Source organism: Salminus brasiliensis, chromosome 1 (assembly GCF_030463535.1).
Source record: "Salminus brasiliensis chromosome 1, fSalBra1.hap2, whole genome shotgun sequence".
Lineage (NCBI taxonomy): Eukaryota > Metazoa > Chordata > Actinopteri > Characiformes > Bryconidae > Salminus > Salminus brasiliensis.
This window is the reverse complement of record NC_132878.1, coordinates 8,051,974-8,066,809: the sequence shown is the minus strand read 5'-3', so window position 1 is coordinate 8,066,809 and position 14,836 is coordinate 8,051,974. Positions and strand designations below refer to the sequence as shown.

The window sequence follows — 14,836 nt, the reverse complement described above, 5'->3', positions numbered from 1 at the left end:
TAAATTCTCCACTGAATTTCAGCTTTTCCAGCAGCAGCAGCAGCATAAGCACAAACAAACAGAACATTTATACACACACACACTGAGGGGCTGCGGGGTCAACTTAACATCAAATAACAAATACAGAAAGTAGAGAAACGTTTCCCCTGTGGAAAAGAGAAGCAGCTGAAGAACAATAAGAAACTGGAAATGTCAAGCTGCTCAGGAGGAGCTCAGTGATCGTGATCTTCATGCTGAAAGCAGAGCGACTATTGAGTCACCTAATGCATCGCTTCATATTTCTGACTGCCATTTTTTGCAGCGGTAGAATGATCATTACATAAATCATCACTTTATTAGAAGCACCTGCTTTATTATCTACATTCACTGGCCACTTTATTAGAAACACCTACCTTTTACATACACTCACTGGCCACTTTATTAGAAACACCTGCTTTTTTATTTACATACATTGGCCACTATGTTAGAAACACCTACCTTGTACTTCCACTCACTGGCCACTTTATTAGAAACACCTACCTTGCAGTTCCACTCAGTGGTCACTTTATTAGAAACACCTACCTTTTATATACACTTACCGGCCACTTTATTAGAAACACCTACCTTGTACTTCCACTCACTGGCCACTTTATTAGAAACACCTACCTTTTATATACACTTACCGGCCACTTTATTAGAAACACCTACTTTCTTCCACTCACTGGCCACTTTATTAGAAACACCTACCTTCTTCCACTCACTGGCCACTTTATTAGAAACACTTACCTTCTTTCACTCACTGGCCACTTTATTAGAAACACCTACCTTGCAGTTCCACTCAGTGGTCACTTTATTAGAAACACCTACCTTTTATATACACTCACCGGCCACTTTATTAGAAACACCTACCTTTTATATACACTTACTGGCCACTTTATTAGAAACACCTGCTTTTTTATTTACATACATTGGCCACTTTACTAGAAACACCTACCTTCTTTCACTCACTGGTCGCTTTATTAGAAACACCTATCTTGCAATTTCACTCAGTGGCCAGATTATTAGAAACACCTATCTTTTGTATACACTTACTAACCACCTTTATCAGAAACACATACTATTCAATTCCACTTAGTGGCCACTTTATTAGAAACATACCTACTTTATAAATATTATATATACACTTTATTAGAAACAAAAAAGGGGTACACATCACCCCATCCGTAAATCCTTATGAAACTACCCATGGGCTTAATTATGGCTCTCACACGGCCTTGTGTTGAGCAAGACAGGACCACATCCCCCACAGCTTGGGGGCATAATTCACTTTAACTTCACTGCAGTAAAACAGCAAGTTGTGCTTTGTGAACCCCCTTATGAACAGCTGTACACATGCATTTCTGGACAAGCCGAGAGCTGATGCTGCAGAGTAAGACTACAGGACTTTACAGTAATATGACTCGGGTTATGCAGCGTTGGGCAGCTCTGGGCAAAGGTCTTATGCAGCTCCACCCAAGTTCCATAGTGTATGAATGTGTAGTGTATTCTGACCTAGAGTGGGGATGACAGAGACGCCATTCCCCCATTACAGTCCAGTCATAGGTCCATAACGTTACTTTAGGAGTGTAGGTCAGTAGTACAGCTACAACGTACACCAGTATGGATGCTGTATGTGATAAACTGGCCAACTGGCCAGTGTTGGATGATGGTAGGTGCAGTTTATACCCTGCTAACTCTCTCAATGTCTTATTATTATTCTTTTTCTCTCTGAATGTCTTTCCTGTTGATTATTTCAGATGTGTGTGGCAGGTGGGAATGGAGCCATCTGTGCTGCCTAACCAACACGCTGGCTCTTGTTTATTCACCAGAGCAAATATGTAAAGTTCCCCCATGCTAACGTCAGCCCTCAGATGACTAACCATTACTATATCTCACCGAATGAACTGCCCAAACACAAACAACACCATTCACAGATGATTTACATCTAAAAATAAAGCGCTGAGTCTTGTTTGGGCTTATTAATAGCGCATGACGGCGTCATGGTTTATACGATAGATCCTACTGATCCATCATAGAGACGTTTGAGCGACATGCCAGTAAGCCTTTAAATGTCATTGACGTCTGTTTTGGGCAGATAGCTGCTAATAGGCCCGAAGAGATTGCAGAGACTGATGCTAGATCAGTGTTTGTTTCTTGACAAAACAGAGTGAAAAAGGACACAAAGCTAAGGGTAGAGAAGTCATACAATCAGTGGAGCTCATATCTCAGCCAGCACAGCCTTAAGCTACATACACGTTCAGTAGCACAAGCTTAAAAGTGAGTGTAAAATTAGGTGGTAGGGTGAAGGTGGTGGGATGGTAGGAATGTGGATCCAAACAGGAGAACGTTCATAAGTTTGAAGCTTTAAACTGGGCCAAATTTGGTGAATCAAGATAAAGCGTTGGATGTTGTTTATAAACTAAAGTTTATTCAACTCAAAAAGCAAAGATTGAGCAGCATGTATGAAGTATGAGGAGCACTGGCGTCTCTAGTTGTCACTTTGCCCGAAGCTCAATGCAAAATCTGAGATGTCATAGGTAACAAAACCAGCAGGCAAGAAAAGAAGAGACAGGATTAGAGCCCTTATTTCTCTCTGACTGTGGTTCGCTTTAGCTGGAAAACTGTCAGAAGTTTCAAATAAAGAACTTTTAGAAAGAGAATCAGTAAAAACCTGATATGACAGAAATGAGGGACAAGTAAAAAACTGTAATACGTATCATTACAAGCGTAAAAAGCAAAAACCCAACAAAGCTAGCTCTCAAAAAAAGGAGCTGAAAATATACAATATTGTACATAAAGCATAGATACAGAACACAATAATTCCAACTGTAAACTTTACGTCATAGACCGTATAACTGAGATACCAAATAATCTTACCTAATTACCTTTCTTATTTATCCCACACAGACCACCATTTACCTCCAAAGACCACCATTCCAATTTATCCGCAGGCCACCAAATCTCAGACCAATATTCTTAATTATTCCTTACAGATTACCTTTTTACTTCATAGACCACAACTGCTCTGTATTCCCTATGGACATCCTGTTAAAATCATAGACCACCATTTCTTTTTATTCCCTACAGACATCCTGTTGAAATCATAGACCACATTTCTTTTTATTCCCTATAGACACCCTGTTAAAATCATAGACCACATTTCTTTTTATTCCCTATAGACACCCTGTTAAAATCATAGACCACATTTCTTTTTATTCCCTATAGACACCCTGTTAAAATCATAGACCACCATTTCTTTTTATTCCCTACAGACATCCTGTTGAAATCATAGACCACCATTTCTTTTTATTCCCTACAGACATCCTGTTGAAATCATAGACCACCATTTCTTTTTATAGACATCCTGTTGAAATCATAGACCACCATTTCTTTTTATTCCCTATAGACACCCTGTTGAAATCATAGACCACATTTCTTTTTATACCCTATAGACACCCTGTTAAAATCATAGACCACATTTCTTTTTATACCCTATAGACACCCTGTTAAAATCATAGACCACCATTTCTTTTTATTCCCTACAGACATCCTGTTGAAATCATAGACCACCATTTCTTTTTATAGACACCCTGTTGAAATCATAGACCACCATTTCTTTTTATACCCTATAGACATCCTGTTAAAATCATAGACCACCATTTCTTTTTATACCCTATAGACAACCTGTTGAAATCATAGACCACCATTTCTTTTTATTCCCTACAGACATCCTGCTGAAATCATAGACCACCATTTCTTTTTATTCCCTATAGACACCCTGTTGAAATCATAGACCACCATTTCTTTTTATTCCCTACAGACATCCTGTTAAAATCATAGACTACCATTTCTTTTTATTCCCTATAGACACCCTGTTGAAATCATAGACCACCATTTATTTTTATTCCCGATAGACACCCTGTTGAAATCATAGACCACCATTTCTTTTTATTCCCTACAGACATCCTGTTGAAATCATAGACCACCATTTCTTTTTATTCCCAATAGACATCCTGTTAAAATCATAGACCACCATTTCTTTTTATTCCCTATAGACATCCTGTTGAAATCATAGACCACCATTTCTTTTTATTCCCTACAGACATCCTACTGAAATCATAGACCACCATTTCTTTTTATTCCCTATAGACATCCTGTTGAAATCATAGACCACCATTTCTTTTTATTCCCTACAGACATCCTGTTGAAATCATAGACCACCATTTCTTTTTATTCCCAATAGACATCCTGTTGAAATCATAGACCACCATTTCTTTTTATTCCCTACAGACATCCTGTTGAAATCATAGACCACCATTTCTTTTTATTCCCTACAGACATCCTGTTGAAATCATAGACCACCATTTCTTTTTATTCCCTACAGACATCCTGTTGAAATCATAGACCACCATTTTTTATTCCCTATAGACATCCTGTGATTTTTATTCCTTACATAATTCCTGTGAAATTCATAGACCACCACTGCTTTTTATTCCCTGCATGATTCCTGTTAAATTCATAGACCACCACTGATTTTTCCCCTACATACTTCCTGCTATATTCATAAACCACTGTATTTACTGTATTAACAGGGTTTTCAATTCACAGACTCTTCATAGAGTTTATAGAGCTCCTTTATTCATTACATACATTTACAGACCACCCCTATCATTTATACAGTATCGATCATGACCTTTTCCTTTCAAAGACCATGTTCTTTTATATTTACTATAGATCAGTTTTACTTTACAAATCAACTTCTCCCATGTATGTAATGCATTTCACATTTTACAGAAAATACTACCATTTTTAATCCTTCACTACAGACCATCTTTGTACTTTGCAGACCCCACCATTATCACTCATTTACCACCTTATACTGTATAGATGACTGCATACTTATGACCTTTTTTTCACTGACCACCTTTTATTTCATTGATTTTTACTTTATATACTTCATAGACCACCTTTTACTGTACACTCAAAAACATCCAATTGCATTAAATCCCTATAAAGCATCTTATACTTCATAGACCACCATTATCACTGATTACAGACCACATATTTTTCTTCATAGACCCCTTTTTTATTTATGCTCTGGGGATCACAGTTTTACTTCAGAGTATTACAGGGGATACACTGCATCTTTTACTTGATAGACTACTACTCCATTTATTGACTACAGACCACCATTTATGTCAATGGATGACTGTTCTACTTCATTCAGCTTCATTGACCACAATTCTTATTCATGCACATCATGCTATCTTTTTAATTTATAGACCACCACTCTCTACGATCAGAGATGTGCTATGGAAAGCCTGGCACTTTCAGAGTGTTTCCATTCTGGACCTGTTGATCATGCTCCAGTTTTCCAGTGATCTCTTCAGTGATGAGTTCCCTCCTCAGCGTCTGGAGAGTAATTAAGCAGATTAAGAGAAATGAGGGAATGTGTTTTACAGCATTCAGAGCACAAAACCTTCTCCACACGCCAATGTGCTAACATGATTAGCGTAATCGGATTTGTAATCTCACTCCAAAAATTGCCATGTGGAAGGAGCCACGTTAGAGGATTTCCAGAAAGAAAAATAGCTGCACTACATTTAACATTTCCTCTAAACCGTAGCTGCGCCATTCTTTTCTTCCCCATCCAAACGCTTTACGAGAATGCCGTGCTCTTGCTTCTCGCATCAGCATAGCCGAGGCCTTTTCACAAACACTGGCACACCATCCTTGACCTTGAAGTGTCTCTGGCTTTTGCTCTGACTTCAGCCATTGGTCGAAAGGTTGAGTGCTGGGGGAGCTCACCTCCTCCATTTGCCAACAGCAATGTAGGGAAGAAAAAAAAAAAAACACATGAAAATGTATGGTCCAAATCTGCGCGAGAGGAGACAGGCCTCATCCTCTCCCCATCCTGGTTCTCATGCCAAGCTTTATTTTCAGCCCGCTGTTTGAAATTTGAATAAGCTGCTCATACAAATCCAAAAACAGCAATCTGAAGATGAGCGTGGATTGGATTAAACTGAGAGTGATAAAAGCGTCGCTAATGTGACTACTGACAGAGAGAGAGAGAGGGAGAGAGAGAGAGAGAGAGAGAGAGAGAGAGGAAGAGAAAAAGACCTGAGGAATATGTTTGGTGGGGACCGATTTAAATCTTCTCACCGTTCTGGAGGGTGTGATTTTCCTCTCCAGACTCGACTGTCCACCACTTAGTGGTTGGGGGCACTTCAAGAGTGTCAGGAGGCTGATGTAATTTGGAGCAGTTATTAAGAAGTCAGCTTGAGAAACAATCTGGCAAGCAGTCAGAAAAAGTCCCCTCAGCTGATGTAGTAGATCAGCCACGATACGTTTGGTGTCTGAACTTTACTTAAAGTTACACTGGAGCTACAGTTGTAAGAAAGTGAGTGGATTCTTCGGAAATACCTGGATTTCTGCATTGATGACTAATTGATGATACTTACCTGGCAGGGGAGATACCATGATCAATAATGTGGTTCACCCAGGGTGAGGCTCAGCCATTGCACTCCAGTTGTGTTGACCCCTGCGAATTCCCCAAATGTGGGAATCTCGACTGCATAATTTCTGGTAGTGGGGGACTGCGTTCGCGCTCTCCCCTGATTCGTTTTAAAAGAGGCAGTGGTGGCTCAGCGTTTAGAGCGACGGGATATCAATAACAGGGTTATGGGTTCGATTCCCGGGCTCGGCAAGCTGCCATTGTTGGGCCCTTGACCAAGGCCCTTTACCCTCTCTGCTCCCTGGGCGCTGGAGTTGGCTGCCCACCGCTCTGGGTGTGTGTGTGTGTGTGTACTCACTGCTCCTAACACGTGTGTGAGTGTGTGTTCACTACCAGATGGGTTAAATGCGGAGGACACATTTCGCTGTACAGTGACAAATACGTGCCCCTTTTTAATAAAATCGGGTCTAATATTTATCTAAGTTACAATTATAGACATGTGCAGTTTAACTATACTAATAACACACAAGCAGTTTTACTGTTTGTGTATTTTATTAAGTGCACTGAGTAAACATTCACAGTGCAGGCTAGAAAAAGTAAGTTTGAATGACCTGGATTTCTGCATTAAATTAGTACATTAAGTTTTTACTGCAGCACATTGAGTGCAGGCTAGAAAAAGTAAGTTTGAATGACCTGGATTTCTGCATTAAATTAGTACATTAAGTTTTTACTGCAGCACATTGAGTGCAGGCTAGAAAAAGTAAGTGAACTCTCTGGAATTTTTGCATTGATTACTTATAAAATCGGTTTTAATATTCAGTCACTTAATATTAAGTTACAATTATAGACAAATGCAGTTTAAATACACCAATAACACACAAGCAGTTTTACTGTTTGTGTATTTTATTGGGTGCACTGAGTGAGTGCAGGCTAGAAAAAGTAAGTGAACTCTTTGGAAGTACATGGGTTTCTGCACTGATACTAATAGAATGTGGTCTGGTCTTGATATAAGTCACAATTCTAGACAAATGCAATCTAACTAAACTGATAACACACATAGTTGTATTGTTCGTGTATTTTAATGAACACACTGATCCACAGTGCAGGCTAGAGAAAGTAAGGAATTACATGTGATGTAGTTTGATCTTTAACTAAGTTACAATTACAGACAAACACAATCTAACTAAACCAAAAACAGGCTGATTCATGTACATTGATTAAACAGCCACAATGCAGAAAAGGAAGAAAAAGAAGCCTTTGAAATTACTTTGATTTCAGCATTAAATTACTAGTAAAATCAGGTCTCATCTTTATCTAAGTCACAATTACAGACAAAAACAATGTAGCCCATAACATAAGTAGTTGTACTTTTCATGTCTTATTTAGCACTTTGAGTAAACATTCACAGTGCAGGCTAGAAAAAGTAAGTGAAATCTCTGAAATTCTGCATTGATTACTAATAAAATGTGGTCTGATCTTTATCTAAGTCACAATTACAAAAAAAACACAGTTTAACTAAACTTATAACACACACAGTTGTCCTGTTTGTGTCTTTTATTGAGCACACTGAGTAGTTCCATAGTTAGAGTAATCCATAGTTCAGGCTAGAAAAAAATAAGTAAACCCTTGAAATGGACCACCCTTTAGTTGCAACATCTCCAACAAATGTTTTCTGTAGGACATTTGGATCATTCCTTCGTGCAAATGTGTTTCAGTTTATCAGTATTTCTGGGATGCCTTACATTCACAGCCCTCTGCTGGTCATGCTACAGCATCCCGATAGGTTTAAGGTGAGGACACAAATCGCGAACACTAATTTTTTCAACCATTCTTAAGTTGATTTTATTCTTTGGTTTAGGTCAGTGTCTTGTTGCATAACCCAACCCAAGTAAAATGGTTTGATACAGCTTTGAATGTATTGTTGAATGTATATGTTCTCTCAGTGAACTCAAAGCTTCTAGGACCTGAGGCAGCCCCCAAACCATGATGCTCCCCCCTGAATTGTTGGGGTTGATGTGAAGTGTCATCCAGGTGGATATAGGATGCAAAATATTATTGGACAGGAGTGGCTTCCTTCTTCCTTTGTGGTGTCCTACCATGAACATCATTCTTGTACATTGTTTTGAAGGTTTGTAGACTCTGCAGTTTGTAGAGTCTTTTGTATGCATTTAAGAATGCGGTTCACTCTGAAAAATAAAGGTGCAACAAAGGGTTCTTTGAGCAATGCCATAGAAGAGAACCACTTTTGATCTAAAAATGGTTCTTTATGGAACCAAAAGTGGATCTTCTATTGCCTTGCTTAAAGAACTGTAGAAAGTGTTTTATTTTAGAGCGTGTGGAGAAAAAAATAGGTTGATTTCGGTCACGAAGGAATGGTGCAGGGCCTGTTAGCCTTCCTCCAGCCGTCTCATCTGCATATTTGTTGTGATGTTGCCATAGCGCCTTTCACAAACAAGGCAACATCTGCTGAGCAGCGTGCGCAGACAGAGGCGACGTTGTGTTGTGAGTGGCGGGCGGCACAAACACGGCCGCCGCCGTCCACCGTTTACATAAACGGATGGGGGAAAACACTGCGCTATGGGGGGAATTAGCCAGCCTAATGCAGAGCAGTTGGGGATTTTGTGGTGCAACATCTGATGTTGTGAGCGGAGAGTTATGGTAATTCATCTCCTCAGCATGTCTCATCCTGAAAGTGCTGTGATGCCTCCTTGCACACGTCTTAGAACCGGTGCATTCAGGCCACAGCGACTGGTCAGTTCCAAGAAGTCGTCAATCTCATGGTGGCCTTGGCTGCAGAAGTATAATGAACAAGCAATGGGGGCTTCATTGAACCATCACACAGGTGCCTCAAGGGTCCGTATGCTACATATTGGGGACACCCCTTGTAATGAATGCATTCAGCTACTTTAAGCTGCTGACACGGATGTGCAAATGCACACACAGCTTGTCTAGCCCCTGTAGAGGAGTACTACCAATAGAACAGGGCTCCCTGGAGCAGATCAGAGGCATCAACCTATAGGCACCATACTTAAAGCCAGGCATGGACTAGAGGGGTACAAAGCCCCCCAGCATTGAGCATTGAATTTTAATATTTTCAATATTATCATGCTATCTAGACACTAGCACGTCTCCTTTGACACATATAAGGCCAGCCACGCCTCTATTCGAACTAACACTGATGCAGCATTGCTTGGTGGTCAGCATGCTCAGAGGAAAGCTCTCCAGCTCTGATACAACAGCTAACAAACAGCTGTGCTGATCAACACCAGAAGCCATCAACCCACGCTGAGAGAGTAAGGCCAGTTGTGCTCTATCAGACTCTGGCTGCTGATGGCAAGGACTTTAAGATACTTTATTAATGCTAGTGAGTCTCACTGGGGTCCACTTACCTTACATAGGTACAGGATAAATCCTGGCTTCTGAAGGAATCTGAAAGCTCTTGTGCAGCGATGTCCTGCTGGACCACATGTGAAAAGGTTGTGATGAGTTCAATGTTAAAGGAGTTAGGAGCCACATTTGCTGAGATCAGCAACAGACAGTATAAGCTTACACATAACCCATTAAGGCCTAATCTCTCTCTCTCTCTTCTCTCTCTCTCTCTCTCTCTCTCTCTCTCTCTCTCTCTCTCCCTCTCATTACCTGACAGCATGTGGCTGTGTGCAGTCTGCAGGGGGGTGTGGGGATAACTAGCATGTCATGGCGAGGTGTGAGCGACATGGACATTCTTTTGCCAGCGAACGTCACGACTGATTTACAGCTTCAGGTGAGACGAATCACAGCGTCCTGGGGGCTGTCCGTCAACAGCGGCACGAAACACAAGCAGAGTGGTGGGGGGTTCGGACTTGTGGGGGGGGGGGGGGACTAGGGAAAGAGAGAGGATGGAGAGAGAGAGAGAGAGAGACAGATGGGGTAGGGATAGGAGAGAGATAGAGGAACAGAAGAGAGTGATGAAGGAAGGGATGAGAGAGAGATAGAGGGATGAACAAAAGTGGAAGAGATAGAGGCAGAGATAGAGAGGGGTGAAAGAGAGATAGAGGCAGAGGGATAGCTAGAGAGCAAAAAAAAAGAAAGGCAGAGAGATAAATAGGAATGAGAGAGGGAAATAGGAAGAGAGAGAAAGGCAGAGATAGAGAGGGGAAAGAGAGAGAGAGAGTAAGACAGATACAGGCAGATATAGAGATGGGGATGAAAGAGAGATAGAGGCAGAGATAGAGATGGGGATGAAAGAGAGATAGAGGCAGAGATAGAGATGGGGATGAAAGAGAGATAGAGGCAGAGATAGAGATAGAAAGGTGAAATAGAAAGGCAGAGAGATAAAGGTATGGAAGAGAAAACAGAGAAAGAGAGATAGAGGCAGAGAGGTGAAAGAGAGAGAGGAAGAGAGATAGAGGCAGAGACAGAGAGGTGAAAGAGAGAGAGGAAGAGAGAGAGAGAGAGGTGAAAGAGAGAGAGGAAGAGAGAGAGAGGTGAAAGAGAGAGAGGAAGAGAGAGACAGAGAGGTGAAAGAGAGAGAGGAAGAGAGATAGAGACAAAAATGAAAGAGAGAGAGGAAGAGAGAGAGAGGCAGAGAGGTGAAAGAGAGAGAGGAAGAGAGATAGAGGCAGAGAGGTGAAAGAGAGAGAGGAAGAGAGATAGAGACAAAGAGGTGAAAGAGAGAGAGGAAGAGAGAGAGAGGTGAAAGAGAGAGAGGAAGAGAGAGACAGAGAGGTGAAAGAGAGAGGAAGAGAGATAGAGGCAGAGAGGTGAAAGAGAGAGAGGAAGAGAGATAGAGGCAGAGAGGTAAAAGAGAGAGAGGAAGAGAGATAGAGGCAGAGAGGTGAAAGAGAGAGAGAAGGAGAGATAGAGGCAGAGATAGAGATAGAGGGATGAAAGAGAGATTGGTTTCTGGTTGATCTGCATACACTAGATGTCCAAATGTTTGCGGACACCTCTACAAATGAATGCCTTCAGCTACTTTAAGTTGCACCACTTGCTGACACAGATGTGCAAATGCACACACACACACACACACACACACACACACACACACACACAGCTTGTCTAGTCCCTGTAAAGAAGTGCTGCAAAGAGGGGTATAAAGCCCCCCAGCATTGATCAGTGGAGCAGTGGAAGAATTGTGTTCTCTGGAATGATGGTGGTGCTCCATCCAGTACTTCTGGGATGCGGTGGGGAAATCCTAGATTTCAGAAGAAACAACGAATGAGCAGATGTCCCAATACTTTTGTCCATATAGTGTATCAGGGCATAATAAGAATAATTCAAGGAACCTGAGCATCATCCAGGTGAACCCTCGGTACCAGTCAGGATGAATTAATGAAGCCTTCTGCGGTTTGGGAGGGGGAGCAAATGAGGAAAGGCCCCTGGGCACTGTCGGGCTGTCGTAGCCTCCATGTGGAGAGACAAGAGTGATGTAGTGCATCTAGTATTGGGTAAGTGATATGATTACTGGACCTTTTTAGAGTGTCAGTAACCCACAGGACGCTGCGCTGCATCTGTCTGGTCTGGAGGGCGACAGAAATTGTAGCTGGGAGGCTGGATTAAACTGCTGACACAACATAAAGTACTTCAGTGTGTTTAAGCTCCCACTAAGCTAGTCTGCTAGTTTCCGAAAAAACGGAGCCGGGCCATGCTAACACCACAGTCGCGATGTTGGATGAGGCCCGTAGTCACCATGCTAACACCACAGTCACGATGTTGGACGAGGCCTGTAGTCACCATGCTAACACCACAGTCGCGATGTTGAACGAGGCCTGTAGTCACCATGCTAACACCACAGTCTCGATGTTGAACGAGGCCCGTAGTCACCATGCTAACGCCACAGTCGCGATGTTGGACGAGGCCCGTAGTCGGCATGCTAACACCACAGTCGCGATGTTGGACGAGGCCCGTAGTCGGCATGCTAACACCACAGTCGCGATGTTGGACGAGGCCCGTAGTCGGCATGCTAACACCACAGTCGCGATGTTGGACGAGGCCCGTAGTCGGCATGCTAACACCACAGTCGCGATGTTGAACGAGGCCTGTAGTCACCATGCTAACACCACAGTCTCGATGTTGAACGAGGCCCGTAGTCACCATGCTAACGCCACAGTCGCGATGTTGGACGAGGCCCGTAGTCGGCATGCTAACACCACAGTCGCGATGTTGGACGAGGCCCGTAGTCGGCATGCTAACACCACAGTCGCGATGTTGGACGAGGCCCGTAGTCGGCATGCTAACACCACAGTCGCGATGTTGGACGAGGCCCGTAGTCGGCATGCTAACACCACAGTCACGATGTTGGACGAGGCCCGTAGTCGGCATGCTAACACCACAGTCGCCATGTTGTACAAGGTTGTAGCTGCTGTGCTAACTATTCGATAGCAATGTTGGACGAGGCCCATAGTCGGCATGCTAACACCACAGTCGCGATGTTGGACGAGGCCCGTAGTCACCATGCTAACACCACAGTCGCGATGTTGGATGAGGCCCGTAGTCGGCATGCTAACACCACAGTCGCGATGTTGGACGAGGCCCGTAGTCACCATGCTAACACCACAGTCGCGATGTTGGATGAGGCCCGTAGTCGGCATGCTAACACCACAGTCGCGATGTTGGACGAGGCCCGTAGTCACCATGCTAACACCACAGTCGCGATGTTGGACAAGGCCCGTAGTCGGCATGCTAACACCTCAGTCGCGATGTTGGACAAGGCCCGTAGTCGGCATGCTAACACCACAGTCGCGATGTTGGACGAGGCCTGTAGTCACCATGCTAACACCACAGTCGCGATGTTGGACGAGGCCCGTAGTCACCATGCTAACACCACAGTCGCGATGTTGGACGAGGCCTGTAGTCACCATGCTAACACCACAGTCGCGATGTTGGACGAGGCCCGTAGTCGGCATGCTAACACCACAGTCGCGATGTTGGACGAGGCCTGTAGTCACCATGCTAACACCACAGTCGCGATGTTGGACGAGGCCCGTAGTCGGCATGCTAACACCACAGTCGCGATGTTGGACGAGGCCCGTAGTCGGCATGCTAACACCACAGTCGCGATGTTGGACGAGGCCCGTAGTCGGCATGCTAACACCTCAGTCGCGATGTTGGACAAGGCCCGTAGTCGGCATGCTAACACCACAGTCGCGATGTTGGACGAGGCCTGTAGTCACCATGCTAACACCACAGTCACGATGTTGGACGAGGCCCGTAGTCACCATGCTAACACCACAGTCGCGATGTTGGACGAGGCCCGTAGTCGGCATGCTAACACCACAGTCACGATGTTGGACGAGGCCCGTAGTCACCATGCTAACGCCACAGTCACGATGTTGGACGAGGCCCGTAGTCACCATGCTAACACCACAGTCGCGATGTTGGACGAGGCCCGTAGTCGGCATGCTAACACCACAGTCACGATGTTGGACGAGGCCCGTAGTCGGCATGCTAACACCACAGTCACGATGTTGGACGAGGCCCGTAGTCGGCATGCTAACACCACAGTCACGATGTTGGACGAGGCCCGTAGTCGGCATGCTAACACCACAGTCACGATGTTGGACGAGGCCCGTAGTCACCATGCTAACACCACAGTCGCGATGTTGAACGAGGCCTGTAGTCACCATGCTAACACCACAGTCGCGATGTTGGACGAGGCCTGTAGTCACCATGCTAACACCACAGTCGCGATGTTGGACGAGGCCCGTAGTCGGCATGCTAACACCACAGTCACGATGTTGGACGAGGCCCGTAGTCACCATGCTAACACCACAGTCGCGATGTTGGACGAGGCCTGTAGTCACCATGCTAACACCACAGTCGCGATGCTGGACGAGGCCCGTAGTCGGCATGCTAACACCACAGTCCCGATGTTGGACGAGGCATGTAGTCACCATGCTAACACCACAGTCGCGATGCTGGACGAGGCCCGTAGCCACTCCCGATCTCAGTATTGACTCATATTCGGGTGCTAAAAGTCTTGGTCTACTTTTTAGTTCTCAGACATAATCAAGACTTCTCTGAAGACCTAGAAGGTTCTCTGAGGGTTCCCCAATGATCAGTCCACACCAAAGTACCTGGACTGAATTGAGCAGCAATGAACTGGACTGGGGGATCTAACAGTTCTAACAGCTGTATCGTCAGAAGAAGTCAGGAGAGGAGCATGCATTTGGTTCGGTGTATCTTCTCAGCTTGCATCATCTCACTTTTGTCTGTACATTGTGTATGTGTGTGTATGTGTGTGTGTGTGCGCACGTTATTCAGTTTCGGAGGAAAGGAGTGGGTTTAGTTTCATGATGATGTGATGTGATTTATTTGAACAGTGTGTATGTATGAATGTGTGTGTGTGTGTGTATTAGTGTGTGCGCTCATGCTGCGGAGGAC

The 14,836-nt window shown here is 43.9% G+C and overlaps 1 non-coding gene across 1 annotated transcript; it reads left to right on the top strand.

Annotated features, from left to right (window-relative positions):
- The first annotated feature begins 6,471 nt into the window (after nt 1-6,471).
- On the top strand, nt 6,472-6,635 carry LOC140538155 (U1 spliceosomal RNA). Its single transcript, XR_011977712.1, has one exon. It is a non-coding gene; the product is annotated as a U1 spliceosomal RNA (small nuclear RNA).
- Nucleotides 6,636-14,836: the final 8,201 nt, after the last annotated feature.